We start from the raw sequence: 14,655 nt of genomic DNA, 5'->3' as shown, positions 1-14,655 counted from the left end.
GAGGTTAGACAAAAAAAATTAGAGGTTACAAAATTTTAAAACATACAAAGGAAATAATTGTTCAGCTTATGATTCTCGGTTCTGGCAGTAAAAGTGATGTAGCCTAGTGAGGATTTCTTCTTTTCTCCTAAGATATTTTAAAGCCTCAGGAAATTAACGCATCCTTCCTACACGCTAAACTTTCAGCAAAACTAAGAGACGTAAAATCCAGAATCTTCAAATATTGTGTTTAAGCAGAGGGAATAAAAACAGCATCAGTTCAGTTCAGTCGCTCAGTCGTGTCCGACTCTTTGCGATCCCATGAATCGCAGCACGCCAGCATAATTAGCCTCAGTAGTCACAAAACTGCAACATAGTGGTGAGTTTGTGTGTGTAGTTGAGAAAAACTTGAAAGAGTAAAAAGTGTTAACAGGAAGAGAATTTTGAAAACATCCCCAATTTTTCAGGCCCAGGAAAAAGTGCCCTACATTTAGTGGGAATTTCTACGAGAGGAGGAGAATTAGAATAAGGTAAAGCATAAGCATTGAAAGAGAGAGGAAAAATATATACTAAATGCTTTGGCATTTGTAAAAAATAATCACCACCTTATTAACAGAAGAAGGAGTCCTTGAATTGAGGAATGGAAAAACTACCTGGTACACCCCCTCCCTGGTGGCTCAGATGGTAAAGAATCTGCCTGCAGTGTGGGAAAGATCCCCTGGAGAAGGGCATGGCCACCCACTCCAGTATTCTTGCCTGGAGAATACCATGGACAGAGGAGCCTGGTGGGCTCCAGTCCATGGGAATGCAAAGAGTCCAACATGACTGAGCGATTAAGCAGCAGCCTACCCACCCTCACCCACACTAACACTCCCCTGCTAACAACTGGTCCAGAATATCACAACCCAATGTAAGCTCCCAATAAAATAGCTTCAAAAGTTGACAGAAATAATGAAGAGTAAAATTCACAACCCTAATAGAAGTTTTTAACATCTCTCTCTCTGTGCCTTATAGAAGAGAGAGCAAAAAAAAAAAAAAAGTAAGAATATAAAAATCTGAAAAGCATAATTTACAAATTTGATTGACATATATAAACAGCTCAATAAGAAAAGAATTCACACCCACAAAAAAAGAGCAAAATACAAGCTGAGAGAATTTATCACTACACTAAAAATATACACTAAAGGAAGTTCTCTAGTCAGTAAGAAAAGATCCTAAGCAAAAGAATGGAAATGCAGAAGGAAGTGAAGAACATCAGAATGGGTATGTGTCTGTATGCATGTAAGGAAAAATTGACCCAATAAAAGTGAAAAATGACTATACAAGGGAATAATGACTATGACTTGTGGATGTTAATACTATGTAGAATAGAATACATGAATGGAAAAAGAAAAGAATTCACATTATTTTTAATGGCACATTAAACATTTACAAAATCAAGATAGGTTGAGTTTTTTTTTGAGCATCAAAAATTTCAATAGATTGAGTCATTCAAAGAATGTTCTTTGAATATGGTAAAATTTTTAAAAAGTAAGAAAAAGATATCCAGAAATGCACTAAATGCTTGAAATAAAGCAACACACAGCTAAATAATTCATGGATAAAGGGAAAATCCAAATAGATTTTTTAAAATATTTTAACCAAATCATAATGAAGATGAGACATATCAAAACTTTTAGTATGTAGCTAAAGAAATAAACAGAGAAATTTTATGTCTTGAATTCATATCTTAAAAATAAGAAATATTGAAAATCAGTACTCTAAAGTTGTATTTCAAAAACTAAAAGAATGAATGAATAAAACCAGCACCTCAAATCTAAAGAAACCAAAAGAAAGGAAATAATGAAAATAATAACATGAATCATTAAAATAGAAAAGAAAAATACAGTAGAGAAAAGTCAATAAAGTGAAAACTTAGTTATTTGAAAATATTGTGAAAGTGATAAACTCCTGTAAGACTTAAAGAGAGAGAGCTCAAAATATCAATTATAGAAGATCTTTATGAGCAAATTTATGCCAATAAATTTAACAATCTAGATGACATTTACAAATTACTTCAAAACAAAAGTAAATTACTAAAACTAATAGTAAAAGAAAGAAAATTTGAATAGTTTGATATCTATATAGGAAACGGTAGCTGCTATTTAAGATATTCCCCAAAATAAAATGCCAAGTGCAGATTTCTACCAAATAGTTAATAAAGAAATAATAATTTACACATAGTCTCCTAAAGAAAGAAAAAAAGAATACTTCTCAACTTCTTTTATAAGGCTAGCATAACCCTGATGAAAGTAGTGAAAGTGAAAGTCGTTCAATCATATCCAACTCTTTGTGACCCTATGGACTATACAGTCCATGGAATTCTCCAGGCCAGAATACTGGAGTGGGTAGCTGTTCCCTTCTCCAGGTATCTTCCCAACCCGGGTCTTCCTCACTGCAGGCAGATTCTTTCTTACTTCCCACAAGGGAAGCCCAAAGCCCCGCAAAAAGAATACTCTCAACCTCTTTTTCAAGGCTAGCATGACCTTGATACCAATACTTGAAAAAGGACTTAACAGAAAGGAGATGTGCAGATTACCTTGTTTCATGAGTACAGATGCAAAATTCCTTTCTCACTGTCTCCTATGTGACTCTGTGCAAATCACCATCATCACTCATTTGAATTATTGGAATGATCTTATTTCCACTCTTATCCAGTCTCTTATTCTCAAGGCAGCATCCAGGATTATTCTGTTAAACATGTCTAATGATTTAAGCTTCCACTACCACTCTATCCCTGGATTACTCAGCCACATTGATCTCTATGTTGTTCCTAAAACACTAACTACATTCTCATCTCAAGGTCTTTGCACCAGCTCTCCACTTGTATGAAGCATTCTTACACTTAATAAATTCACATGTTTAATTCCCACATCTCTTTCAGACCTTTGCCCTAAAGCTACACCTTCATCGTGAATTTCTCTGATTGTTTTGTTCAGTCACTGACTCCTGTACAACTCTTTGTGATACGATGGACTGCAACACGCCAAGCTCCTCTGTCCTCCACTATCTCCTGGAGTTTGCCCAAATTCATGTCCATTAAGTCAGCGATTCTATCTAACCATCTCATCCTCTCTCACCCTCTTCTCTGGCCCTCCATCTTTCCCAGTGAGTCAGCTCTTCACATCAGGTGGCCAAAGTATTGGAGCTTTAGCTTCAGCAACAGTCCTTCCAGTGAAGTGTCAGGGTTAATTTCCTTTAGGATTGACTGGTTTGATCTCCTTCCTGTCCAAAGGACTCTCAAGAGTCTTCTCCAGGTTAAATGACAAAAAAAAAAAAAGCATATCCTTTCTTGCTATGTTATTATCAATGGCACTTATCTTAATCTGCTGTATTGGATTTTATTAAGTATTTTATATTTTTTATTTAACTTACATGCAGTCTCAAACACACACACACACAAAATTGTTGTCTATTTTATTCACTACTGCATCCCAGCACCTAAAACAGTGTCTGGAACATTTTTTTGGTGCTCTCTCTATACTTATTGAATTAACTACTGGATTATTTTTACCTGTTCAGTTATTATCAGTTACAAAAGCTACCCTCAAAAGGTCAGATTTGTTTTCTTTTGAACATTCTCACCTATCCATACTATTCTCCTGAATGTGATGCTACACTCACAAAAGATTCTTTCAGTTTATCAGAGGACATGGCAACATAGAAAGTAAGAAATGAATATTTGTGATTAAGTAAATAACTTTTAGCCATATAGGGCCATTTTAGCAATTCATTGTTGTCATGGACTGTTCTCAAAGACACTTGTGGTTCTTAATGATTAATTATTGTCTATAAACAGTATTTTAAATTTAAGAAATTACATTATTGATGAAAGAAAACAAAAATCTAGGAACTGCACTCCATGAGAATGGATATAGAAGAAATATTCTAAATGGAGTTGTTGGTAGAGAAGATGATTAATCTCAGGAGTCATAAATATAATTGAAGGACATTATTACCTATGAAGGACATTATTACCTATATGGGAAAATGGGAATGTACTCAAGTGAAAATATTAATACTTAAGTAAATACTTCATACAAGAGTTTTGAAAATTATTATATTTTTCCTGGATAATAGCACCATCCATCTCCCACTAAAAATCATACTATTGCAAAGTTATATAATTACATAAACAGTAGGTACAATCTAACATATTATTTGACTAGAACTAGAACCTATTATTTTTGCATTATTAATTTTGACATATATTAAGGTATTACTTATGTAATTTTTTTCTCTACTTCACTTTCTTCTTCTCTTTATATTTTCTCTAATTCTCAGTAACACACACACCCACCCACACACACCCACACCCATACCCACACACCACTAAACAGATATAGACACTCAGACATTTAATTAAAACATAGACCTAACTTGACCACAATGAGAGTCTACCCTGAAACAAATAACAAACAACCAAAAAAAAACAACAACAACAAACAAAGATGTACACACACAGACTGAGAAATTCAAAGCTTTACTTGCTAATGACGTGTGCCGTGAACACACCTGCTCTTCCACTCTGTAATTTTCACAGCTTAGATTCAAAGAGTTTTCCGCATTTACTTTCACTTGCTTTTTCCAATTATATTAACGCCCTTTCTTCAGAAAATCATTCCTCTAATCTAAGCTCACTTTTCTTCTGTTTACTCTCAGCCAATTTGTCCTGCATATCTGTCTTCACATACTTTATAATAAAATAAAATTTTGGCTCAAAAAGGATATCCAAAAATCAGAGATCAGCTTCATTTACTGTCTCTTTGAATAAGATCATCATAGATAGTTCCAGCTCTTCAAAACTCTTTCACCCATTTTATTGCAAGCAACCTGTATCTAGATGTGAGATTGAATCTCAGCAAATTCATCTCTTATTTGAGAGAACAAACAGACTAAATCCTGTATAAACCTCCCTGGGGGTATCTGGACATTAATGTCTTGGGATTTTCTCTCTAGAGATTTATTCTTTCCATATTTCTCTTCCATAAGTATCAATTTATACCCTTCTTTGGTGTGCTTGTGAAGTCACTAGATTAATTCTTTAATAATAAATTTGGGACAGAGCCTTTGGTTGATCATGAGCAAAAGGGAGTGATGAGAATATAAAAGAAAAGAGACAGGTCTATCCTTCAAAAGTCTAACACCTTATAAATGCAAAAAAGTGATATCAGAGCAATATAATGAAAACTAAAAATATGAATTATAAACTGAATTCCACAAATAAAGAAAAGGAAAGTATTTAGGGAACTGATAAACAAACAGGGAAGAATAAACAATGGGAATAAATTTGTTTAATTTGCATTTTTATGTATGGGATCTTTGAAGTATTGCAAAAAATCTAAGGTTATTATTTGTGCTATTATGATAAATATCCTTTCTAAAGATAAGAGAAATTATATATTTTCTATTTTGTTTGTTTCTTTTTTTTTTGGTCACATTATGTGGCTTACAGAATCTTAGTTCCCTGACACCAGAGATTGAACCCAGGCCACAGCAGTGAAAGCGCTGAGTTCTAACCACTGGTCTTATGCTTAGTTGCTAAGTTGTGTCTGACTCTTTGCAACCCCATGGACTGTAGCCTGTCAAGCTCCTTTGTCCATGAAATTTTCCAGGCCAGAATACTGGAGTGGATAGCCTTTCCCTTCTCCAGGGGATCTTCCCTACCCAGGGATCAAACCCAGGTCTCCCACATAGCAGGCAGATTCTTTACCAGCTGAGCCACCGGGAAAGTACAGTAAATGTAAGAAGGACAGTGACAAAGGAAGACAACTTTTAGACAAATGCTGAAAGTTAGAGAACCACAAGTCAATGGATAGTTAGTTCACCATAAGACAAAATAAAATTTAAGAACAATAGATTAACTGAAGAATATATTTGATATGTTTGAATATATTTGGGATTCCCTAGTGGCTCAGATGGTAGAGTCTGCCTGCAGTGTGGGAGACCTGAGTTCAATCACTGGGTCGGGAAGATCCCCTGGAAAAGGAAATGGCAATTCACTCCAGTATTCTTGCCTGGAAAATCCCATGGATGGAGGAGCCTGGAGGGTTAAGTCCTTAGGGTCGCAAAGAGTCGGACACGACTGAGCAACTTCAGTTCACTATATTTGATATGGAGGTTAAAATACCAAAAAAAAAGTGTGCACAAGTAGAGACAAGCACATCGTAGTTTTACTTATGCTCAAAAGATTCAAATTAACTTTTTATTTAGATATAGTTTCAAATATATAGAATATACATAAGCTTTTCAGGAATAAGAAGAGAACCCCCAAAATCCATGAATTCTTTACCCAGATTAATCTATTGTTAACATTTTGCCCCATTTATCATTGAAATCAATACTGTTGGCAAGAAAAAACAGATTGCATGGGCAAGACAGATAATTTTCTATATTTATCATGAGAGAAAAATAAACACTACACTTCAAGGGAAATGAAGTTTGAAAGTTGCTACTTTTTCTCCCACAGCTCTCAGGGCCTTTCTGATATCCTTATTCCTCAAAGTATAAATGATGGGGTTTAGCATAGGGGTCACCACACTGTACAGTACTGAGATCAGCCGGTCTTTTGCCAATGAGTAAGATGAGATGGGCCGCACATAGGTGAAGATGGAGCTGCCATAGTAGAGAAGGACAATAACCAGGTGGGAGGCACAGGTGGAAAAGGCCTTTTGTCTCCCCTCTGAGGAGCGGATCCTCAAGATGGTGGAGATAATGTAGAGGTAGGAAAGGATGATACCTAGGAAAGGAGCCCATCCAATGAAGATCCCAACAATAAGTAACACCAACTCATTGACAGAAGTGTCCCCACAAGACAAGATCAGCAAAGGGGGGATGTCACAGAAGAAATAATTAATCTTGTTATTGCCGCAGAAAGGCAGGCGGAATGTCAGTACTGTGTGCACCACTGAGTTGAGGAAACCACCAGTCCAGCAGGAGGCTGCTAACTGGCTGTATAGGACCTTGTTCATAATAACGGAATATCTTAAAGGTTTGCAGATTGCAATGTAACGATCATATGCCATGGCTGCCAGGAGGAGACATTCTACCCCCACAAAGAAAAGGAATGCAAAAAGTTGAGCCACACAGCCCCCGTAAGAAATACTTTTCTTCTTTGATAGGAGATGCACCATCATCTGGGGGACATTAGTGGTGGTATAACAGATATCAAGAAAGGCCAGATTCTTAAAAAAAAATACATGGGGGTATAGAGTCGTATATCGACCAATGTTACCAAAATAATGAAAATATTTCCTCCCAGGGTACAGAGATAGATCATAAGAAATATGGTAAAGAATAAAAACTGCACATCATTTAAGTCAGAGAATCCTAAGATGATAAATTCAGACAGAGTGTGATTTTCTCCTTCCATGATGTTTTCTCTTGGAAACTGAGAAAGAAGCAGTACAGATTGCAGTATTCATGTGCTGCAGCAGCAGTAATCTACAAAACAAGAACATATAACTTTATAGATAAAATAATCATCAGAAAATAACAGGAAAAAACACTCAAATTTAGAATCTATGACAAGTTACAGTGTTGTATCGCAATCATCACATAAGCCTTCGACACACATTTAAACTTTTCCTATAGGACGCATGTCTTACAGAACATCAGCAACACCTTTGCAGGAAAAAGTAAATATTTTAAAGGTCTATGTGCAGCATAAGAGCTATTTATGTAAATAGGTCTTGGCAAGCCCATTTCTTAACACCTCGTTGTGTCTTAGAGATGACTGGTGAATATCCATTACATAATTTGTTTCAAGAGTTGTGGGGTTATTTGAGTTTCTCCTTGTGATGCCTCCTTGTCTTCCTTGCACATTTAGAGATTGATCTTTATGGTTTTAAGTTATATTTTAAGAAAATGAAAGTGGAATAGAAAATTCCAAAAACAAGACAGTTCCAGAATGTGATACCATGTACTTTGATAAAACTTTATCTTAAAAAACAATAGTTGACACTAGTAAGCATGTCCTGGAACAGACTCTTTCAAACCATGACACTAAGACTTGAAGATGACACTGTTATCAATGGAATTAGTTATTGAAACCACTCTCCAGTGCCCTAAGCTTTGTCATATAATTTCCCTGGTGGTCCAGTGATTAGGACTTGGAGTTTTCCCTGCTGTAAAAGTAAGACCAAGTAAATGAATAAAAATTTTAAATAATAATTTTGTCTCATTTTAGCCTCAAATATCGTGATGTGGTGGTGGTTTAGTCACTAAGTCCTGGGTCTGCATTCAGAGCAGGAAATCTAAAAGTCAAACTTCTCTCTCTTTAACTGGTATGGTCACCAACAACAACCTTAGCTGATCAGAGAAAACATGAAACAAACAAGAGAACACATCTCACAACAAGTCAGAATACCTGAGTTCCCTCCTCAGTTCTACAATCCACTAGCTGTTTGAACATGGGAAGATCATTTTAATTTCCTGGTTCCCTGTTGAGTCATATGTGATGTGAAAGTCGCTCAGTCATATCCAACTTTTTGCAACTCCGTGGCCTATACAATCCACAGAATTCTCCAGGCCAGAATACTGGAATGGGTAGCCGCTCCCTTCTCCAGGAGATCTTCCCAACCCAGGGATTGAACCCAGGTCTCTTGCATTGAAGGCAGATTCTTTACCAGCTGAGCCACAGGGGAAATCCTGAGTCATATGTAAAATTATTATAAACTCTCTGTCTCCAAAATTCCAGAAAAATATTTATGTATTATGATGTAAAAGTAACAGTTTTAGTTTGACCATTGATCCATTCTGATTGCTTAGAATGATGAAGAAACAAAAATGTTTAAAAATCAATTTCTCATCAATGGTTTTGGTAATATGGTATCATAATTAATGATCTCAGTAAATTAAGTATACTATGATCATAGCATATTACAACCCAAAGAGTAAATTTAAAATAAAACGCTGAGTAAAATATTGCTGGGACGGCACTGGCTTTGATGAGACATTAGCCCATTGTCCTTTCCCATTTCTGTCTTTTTCCAGATCCATGAAAAGTTTGAATTACTCCAACTCAGATACTTATGACAAAGATCAAATTTATAAATATTTCCACACAAAATAAAGGATAACTTAAAACTTGGATCTCTTGGACATAGGATAAAATTTTGTATATATTATATGCTTAAAATTGTCAAAATAAAAAATAGTAAAAAAACAAAATGGGTAAGAAAGCAACATAATATCCATGGTAATAATCAGTAATTTTTATTTCTAATTATTTAGTTGTTTCCCCCTAGGTTGGCCAAACTGTTTCCAAAACACACCTTAGAAATATGTTTTGGTTTAAGGCCCAAAGAACAAACATCAAGGAAATATTAATGAAACTGAGATTAAGACTGAGTCTTATTTCAAAAAATTATGAGATTAAATACATTTAGTAAATGCAAATTATTTTATTTCTATTTAATTTCCCGGTAGCCATGCATCATTTCAGTATCATGAAAAATAAACTTTCCATGAAGAAAATCTCTCGTGAGTTAGTCTGCTAAGTCACTTCAGTCGTGTCCGACACTGTGCGACCCACCAGGCTCCACCACCCCTGGGATTCTCCAGGCAAGAACACTGGAGTGGGTTGCCATTGCCTTCTCCAATGCATGAAAGTGAAAAGTGAAAGTGAAGTCACTCAGTCGTGTCCGACTCTCAGTGATCCCATGGACTGCAGCCTACCAGGCTCCTCCATCCATGGAATTTTCCAGGCAGGAGTACTGGAGTGGGGTGCCATGAGTTAGTCTATAGATGGCAATACTTGGCTGAATTCCGTCTCAGTGGAGAACTGAATGGAAGACAAAGAAATAGTAATCCCAAGAGTTCAGTACTAGAACTAAGGTAAAATTTAAACTGGCTTTCAGAATTCTTATCAATATTAAAGTGAAGGATTTAATATGAATTCATTTACACAACAAAGCTTTCTGCGGATCATCTGACCATTGTATCCAGTATACAAATAAGAAACTTTTGTTTTGGAAAAGCTCCATTTTGGAAAATGGTTTGTTTGGTGTTACTTGACCCTATGTTGCTGTTTTTGTAGAGTGTTCAGATAAGTGAAGGAAAAACTGTACAATAGAGTATTTCCCTTTAATTAATGAATTCTCTAGAAATGATAACACTGTACATATTAATTGAAAAATCATGAAAAAGGTAGAAATCTTGAGAAAAGCTTTTCTTTAGGCTTTTATCTGCTGTACCACCACTATCCATCTCCTCTCCAACATTGAAATCAAAGTTGGGGCTAACCATGTCTATTTATATAATCAATGAGCATTACTGAGTCTAAGGTATGGTACTTGGTGCTGAAAATTCAATGCGGTATTTTGGACCATCTCTTATGGAATATACAGAATGGGAATTACAGCTCCAACTGGGAAGGAGCCTTTAAAAGTCATCTAGTCCGGCCACTGAAATACCCTATACAGCTGTTTTGCTGTGCTGTTTTTAGTTGCTCAGTCATGTCTGACTCTTTGCAACTCCATGGACTGTCATCTACCAGGCTCCTCTGTCCATGGGGATTCTCCAAGCAAGAATAATGGAGTGGGTTGCCATGCCCTCCTTCAGGGGATCTTCCCAACCCAGGGATTGAGCCCAGTCTCTGGCATTACAGGAGCATTCTTTACCATTTGTGCCACCAGGGGAGCCCTATATTTTGCAAGGTGATAACCCAATCTAAAATTGTATACTGTATTGATGAGAGATGTAAACTCTGTAAAGGGAGGCTATTCCATCTTTAGACAAATCCAAGTGTTAGAAAAAAATTTTGATCATTGTGGGGTTTTTTGGCTTGACCACATTTTAGTTGTGGCATGTGGGATCTTTAGTTGCAGCATGTAGTATCTAGTTCCCTGACCAGGGATCAAACCTGGCCCCCTGCATTGGGAACAAGGACTTTTAGCCACTGGATCATCAGGAAAGTCCCTGGTCACTGTGTTTTATTACTGGAAGAATGGTTACACCTACCAGCTGTGTGAACACAAAAAATGCAGCTATTCTACCCACTTACTAGCTGTGTGACCATGAATGAATTATAAAGCTCTTCCTCCCTAAATGAAAATAATGATATCTTTCTCATCTGAAAATTTTGACATTAAATGAGGTAATGCATTTAGTACTTAACCTAGTGTGTAGTACATAAAAATAACAATGAGTGATGTTGAGCATCTTTTCATGTGTTTGTTAGCCATCTGTATGTCTTCTTTGGAGAAATGTCTATTTAGTTCTTTGGCCCATTTTTTGATTGGGTCATTTATTTTTCTGGAGTTGAGCTGTAGGAGTTGCTTGTATATTTTTGAGATTAGTTGTTTGTCCGTTGCTTCATTTGCTATTATTTTCTCCCATTCTGAAGGCTGCCTTTTCACCTTGCTAATAGTTTCCTTTGTTGTGCATAAACACATGAAAAGATGCTCAACATCACTAATTATCAGAGAAATGCAAATCAAAACCACTATGAGGTACCATTTCACGCCAGTCAGAATGGCTGCGATCCAAAAGTCTACAAGCAATGAATGCTGGAGAGGGTGTGGAGAAAAGGGAACTCTCTGGCACTGTTGGTGGGAATGCAAACTAGTACAGCCACTATGGAGAACAGTGTGGAGATTCCTTAAAAAACTGGAAATAGAACTGCCTTATGATCCAGCAATCCCACTGCTGGGCATACACAATGAGGAAACCAGAAGGGAAAGAGACACGTGTACCCCAATGTTCATCGCAGCACTGTTTATAATAGCCAGGACATGGAAGCAACCTAGATGTCCATCAGCAGATGAATGGATAAGAAAGCTATGGTACATATACACAATGGAGTATTACTCAGCCATTAAAAAGAATACATTTGAATCAGTTCGAATGAGATGGATAAAACTGGAACCTATTATACAGAGTGAAGTAAGCCAGAAAGAAAAACACCAATACAGTATACTAACGCATATATATGGAATTTAGAAAGATGGTAACAATAACCCTGTGTACGAGACAGCAAAAGAGACACCGATGTATAGATCAGTCTTATGGACTCTGTGGGAGAGGGAGAGGGTGGGGAGATTCGGGAGAATAGCATTGAAACATGTATAATATCATGTATGAAACGAGTCACCAGTCCAGGTTCGATGCACGGTACTCGATGCTTGGGGCTGGTGCACTGGGACGACCCAGAGGGAGGGTAGGGGAGGGAGGAGGGAGGAGGGTTCAGGATGGGGAACGTGGGTATACCTGTGGCAGATTCGTTTCGATGTTTGGCAAAACTAATATTGTAAAGTTTAAAAATAAAATAAAAGTTAAAAAAAAGAAAAAAAATAACAATGAATGATAGATATTACTATTGTTATTTCACATATTTGGTTTTAGATCTAAATTCTGAAACCACAGGTAAAGTTTGGTCTCTCTTCTTCATGAAGGACTTTGCTATATGAAACTTTTGACTCTGGACTAAACAAATTTATTTTGTCTTTGTTTCTCACATAATATGGATTTGATAATAGTCATTTATGCCAAATCATGCCAAACTCTTTTATCATCCAGTAGGACTTGTATCTTTTTACTGTCATGGACTGAATGACTTGTCTCAAGAATTCACAGTATTGGCAGAACAGATGAATCAAATACTTTGGAGAGCCAAGCACCTTTCCTGTAGCTAAAAAATGACATTGCTGAAGGAAGCTACACAGTTTACAGACACTTGAGCTGCCCCACACACCCAGAGACAGGATGGATGTATTATTGTCTCCCCAAATAAAGGTCCATGAGATCATTGATTTCCTTTTTCCTAACTATTCCCTACTGTTTTCCAAAGAGGGTGATTGAAGAAAAACAGTAAATCTAAGAATCAGGCTGAAATAAGAAGTAGGGAGGTGGGGGAAAGGATGTGGAAGACGAGGAGAATAAGAACAAAAAGAAAAACACTTACCTGTAGTAGAAAAGAGAACATGAGAATAGATGTTCAAATTCAAATTCCCAAAACCTGGTACGAGGCTTCTTTTATGGACTCTTGGAGTGACAGACTTCTTGTCCTTGGAGCTTCTATGCTGTTAGAAACATTTAACAAGAGCCCAGCATCCCTAATTAAATGCCGATGCTGTGGGTGTTACAGAAGCAGGATGTGCTGCTTTAGGGAGTTGAAATAGAAAAGTCTCAGATAAATGGTAACCCTTCATGGTGATTTTGTAAGAGTTCTCCTCAGAAGAGACTGACTTACGAGACTCTTAAGCCTTTAGACATTCCTGTTCCAATCATGTTTATTTGCTACCACTATCCAACTGGCAATGAAAACAAACTGAGGTCCCCATAAGTTTTGAACATTTCTAGGATCACACAGAATGAAGGTTCAAGACTCTTTTTCTCTCACTTGGGTATCTGGCCTAATCTCACCTTCAAATTAAAAATATCTTCACTTTAGCTGGTAAATACTCATCCATCTTTGCATGAATACAGATCATGAAGGATGAAATTTCAGATTAAGAAATTATGGCTTGTCTTCTAAGTAGCTGGGACTCAGTTAAGAGTTTAAATGAAAAGAGTGATGGGGGTAGAGGGGAACACAACAATAGAAAATTAATCCAAGGATTCTATGCAGATTTTTCCTAAATATAAATCCTGCTGCTGCTGCTGCTAAGTCGCTTCAGTCGTGTCTGACTCTGTGCGATCCCATAGACGGCAGTCCACCAGGCTCCCCTGTCCCTGGGATTCTCAAGGCAAGAACACTGGAGTGGGTTGCCATTTCCTTCTCCAATGCATAAGAGTGAAAAGTGAAAGTGAAGTCGCTCAGTCGTGTCTGACTCTCAGCGACCCCATGGACTGTAGCCCACCAGGCTCCCCCATTCATGGGATTTTCCAGGCAAGAGTACTGGAGTGGGGTGCCATTGCCTTCTCCGAAATATAAATTCTAGAGGCAAAAAAAAAAAAAAAATCATTTGGAAGTTAATGCAATGATATAGTTGTGAAGTTAAGAAAGCTTGATTGTGAGGTGTAAGTGATGATACTAAAAAGGAAAGAAAAGGATAAAAATCAAAATCACTGTGAAGAAAAAAAAAAATAGGTACATTTTGTGGTCATGTTTATTTTTCAGCCAAAGAGGAAAGAAAAATTAAAAAGAGCTAAAGGTTAAAGCTTGGGTGAGGAAATTTGGAGAATGGTAAAGTTATAGACGTAAAAAGGCATTCAGAGAAAAAGCTTATTTTGGCAAAGAAATGAATTTTAAATGACTCAGGTTTTCTGGTCTATCAGGGCACTGAGATTAAATGAAAAATATGTACAAGACATGAGCACAGTGATTATCACAGAGTGCTGAACAAATGTTAGCTCTTATTATTAATATTATTTTTCAATCAGAAATCTCCAAAGAATGTTTGAATATATTAAACTGATACTCAAGAGTTAGATAATAACAATTCATGTTATGTGGAAGAAGATAACATTTGACTCATGAAACTAATGAAGATCACATAGCATGAAATAAAAAACAAAGATCCAAATATCAAATTTTTGTTGACACCAAAATTTAGGGCATGAGAAAGAAAAATAAAGACAAAACTTTTGGTAAGGACAAAAGCCATGTAGACAGCAAAATTGACTTCCAGGTAACACACTTATCTCTGAAATGATTTTACTCTTTCATACTCAGTATTTTTAATGGTCAAATAA

The 14,655-nt window shown here is 36.5% G+C and overlaps 1 pseudogene; it reads right to left on the bottom strand.

The window, feature by feature from the left end:
• Positions 1–5,963: 5,963 nt before the first annotated feature.
• Positions 5,964–13,405, bottom strand: LOC133236545 (olfactory receptor 5V1-like; annotated as a pseudogene).
• Between the last annotated feature and the right edge of the window lie 1,250 nt (positions 13,406–14,655).

This window comes from Bos javanicus, chromosome 23 (genome assembly GCF_032452875.1).
Source record: "Bos javanicus breed banteng chromosome 23, ARS-OSU_banteng_1.0, whole genome shotgun sequence".
In the NCBI taxonomy this organism is placed as follows: Eukaryota; Metazoa; Chordata; class Mammalia; order Artiodactyla; family Bovidae; genus Bos; species Bos javanicus.
This window is presented reverse-complemented; position numbering and strand designations above follow the sequence as displayed.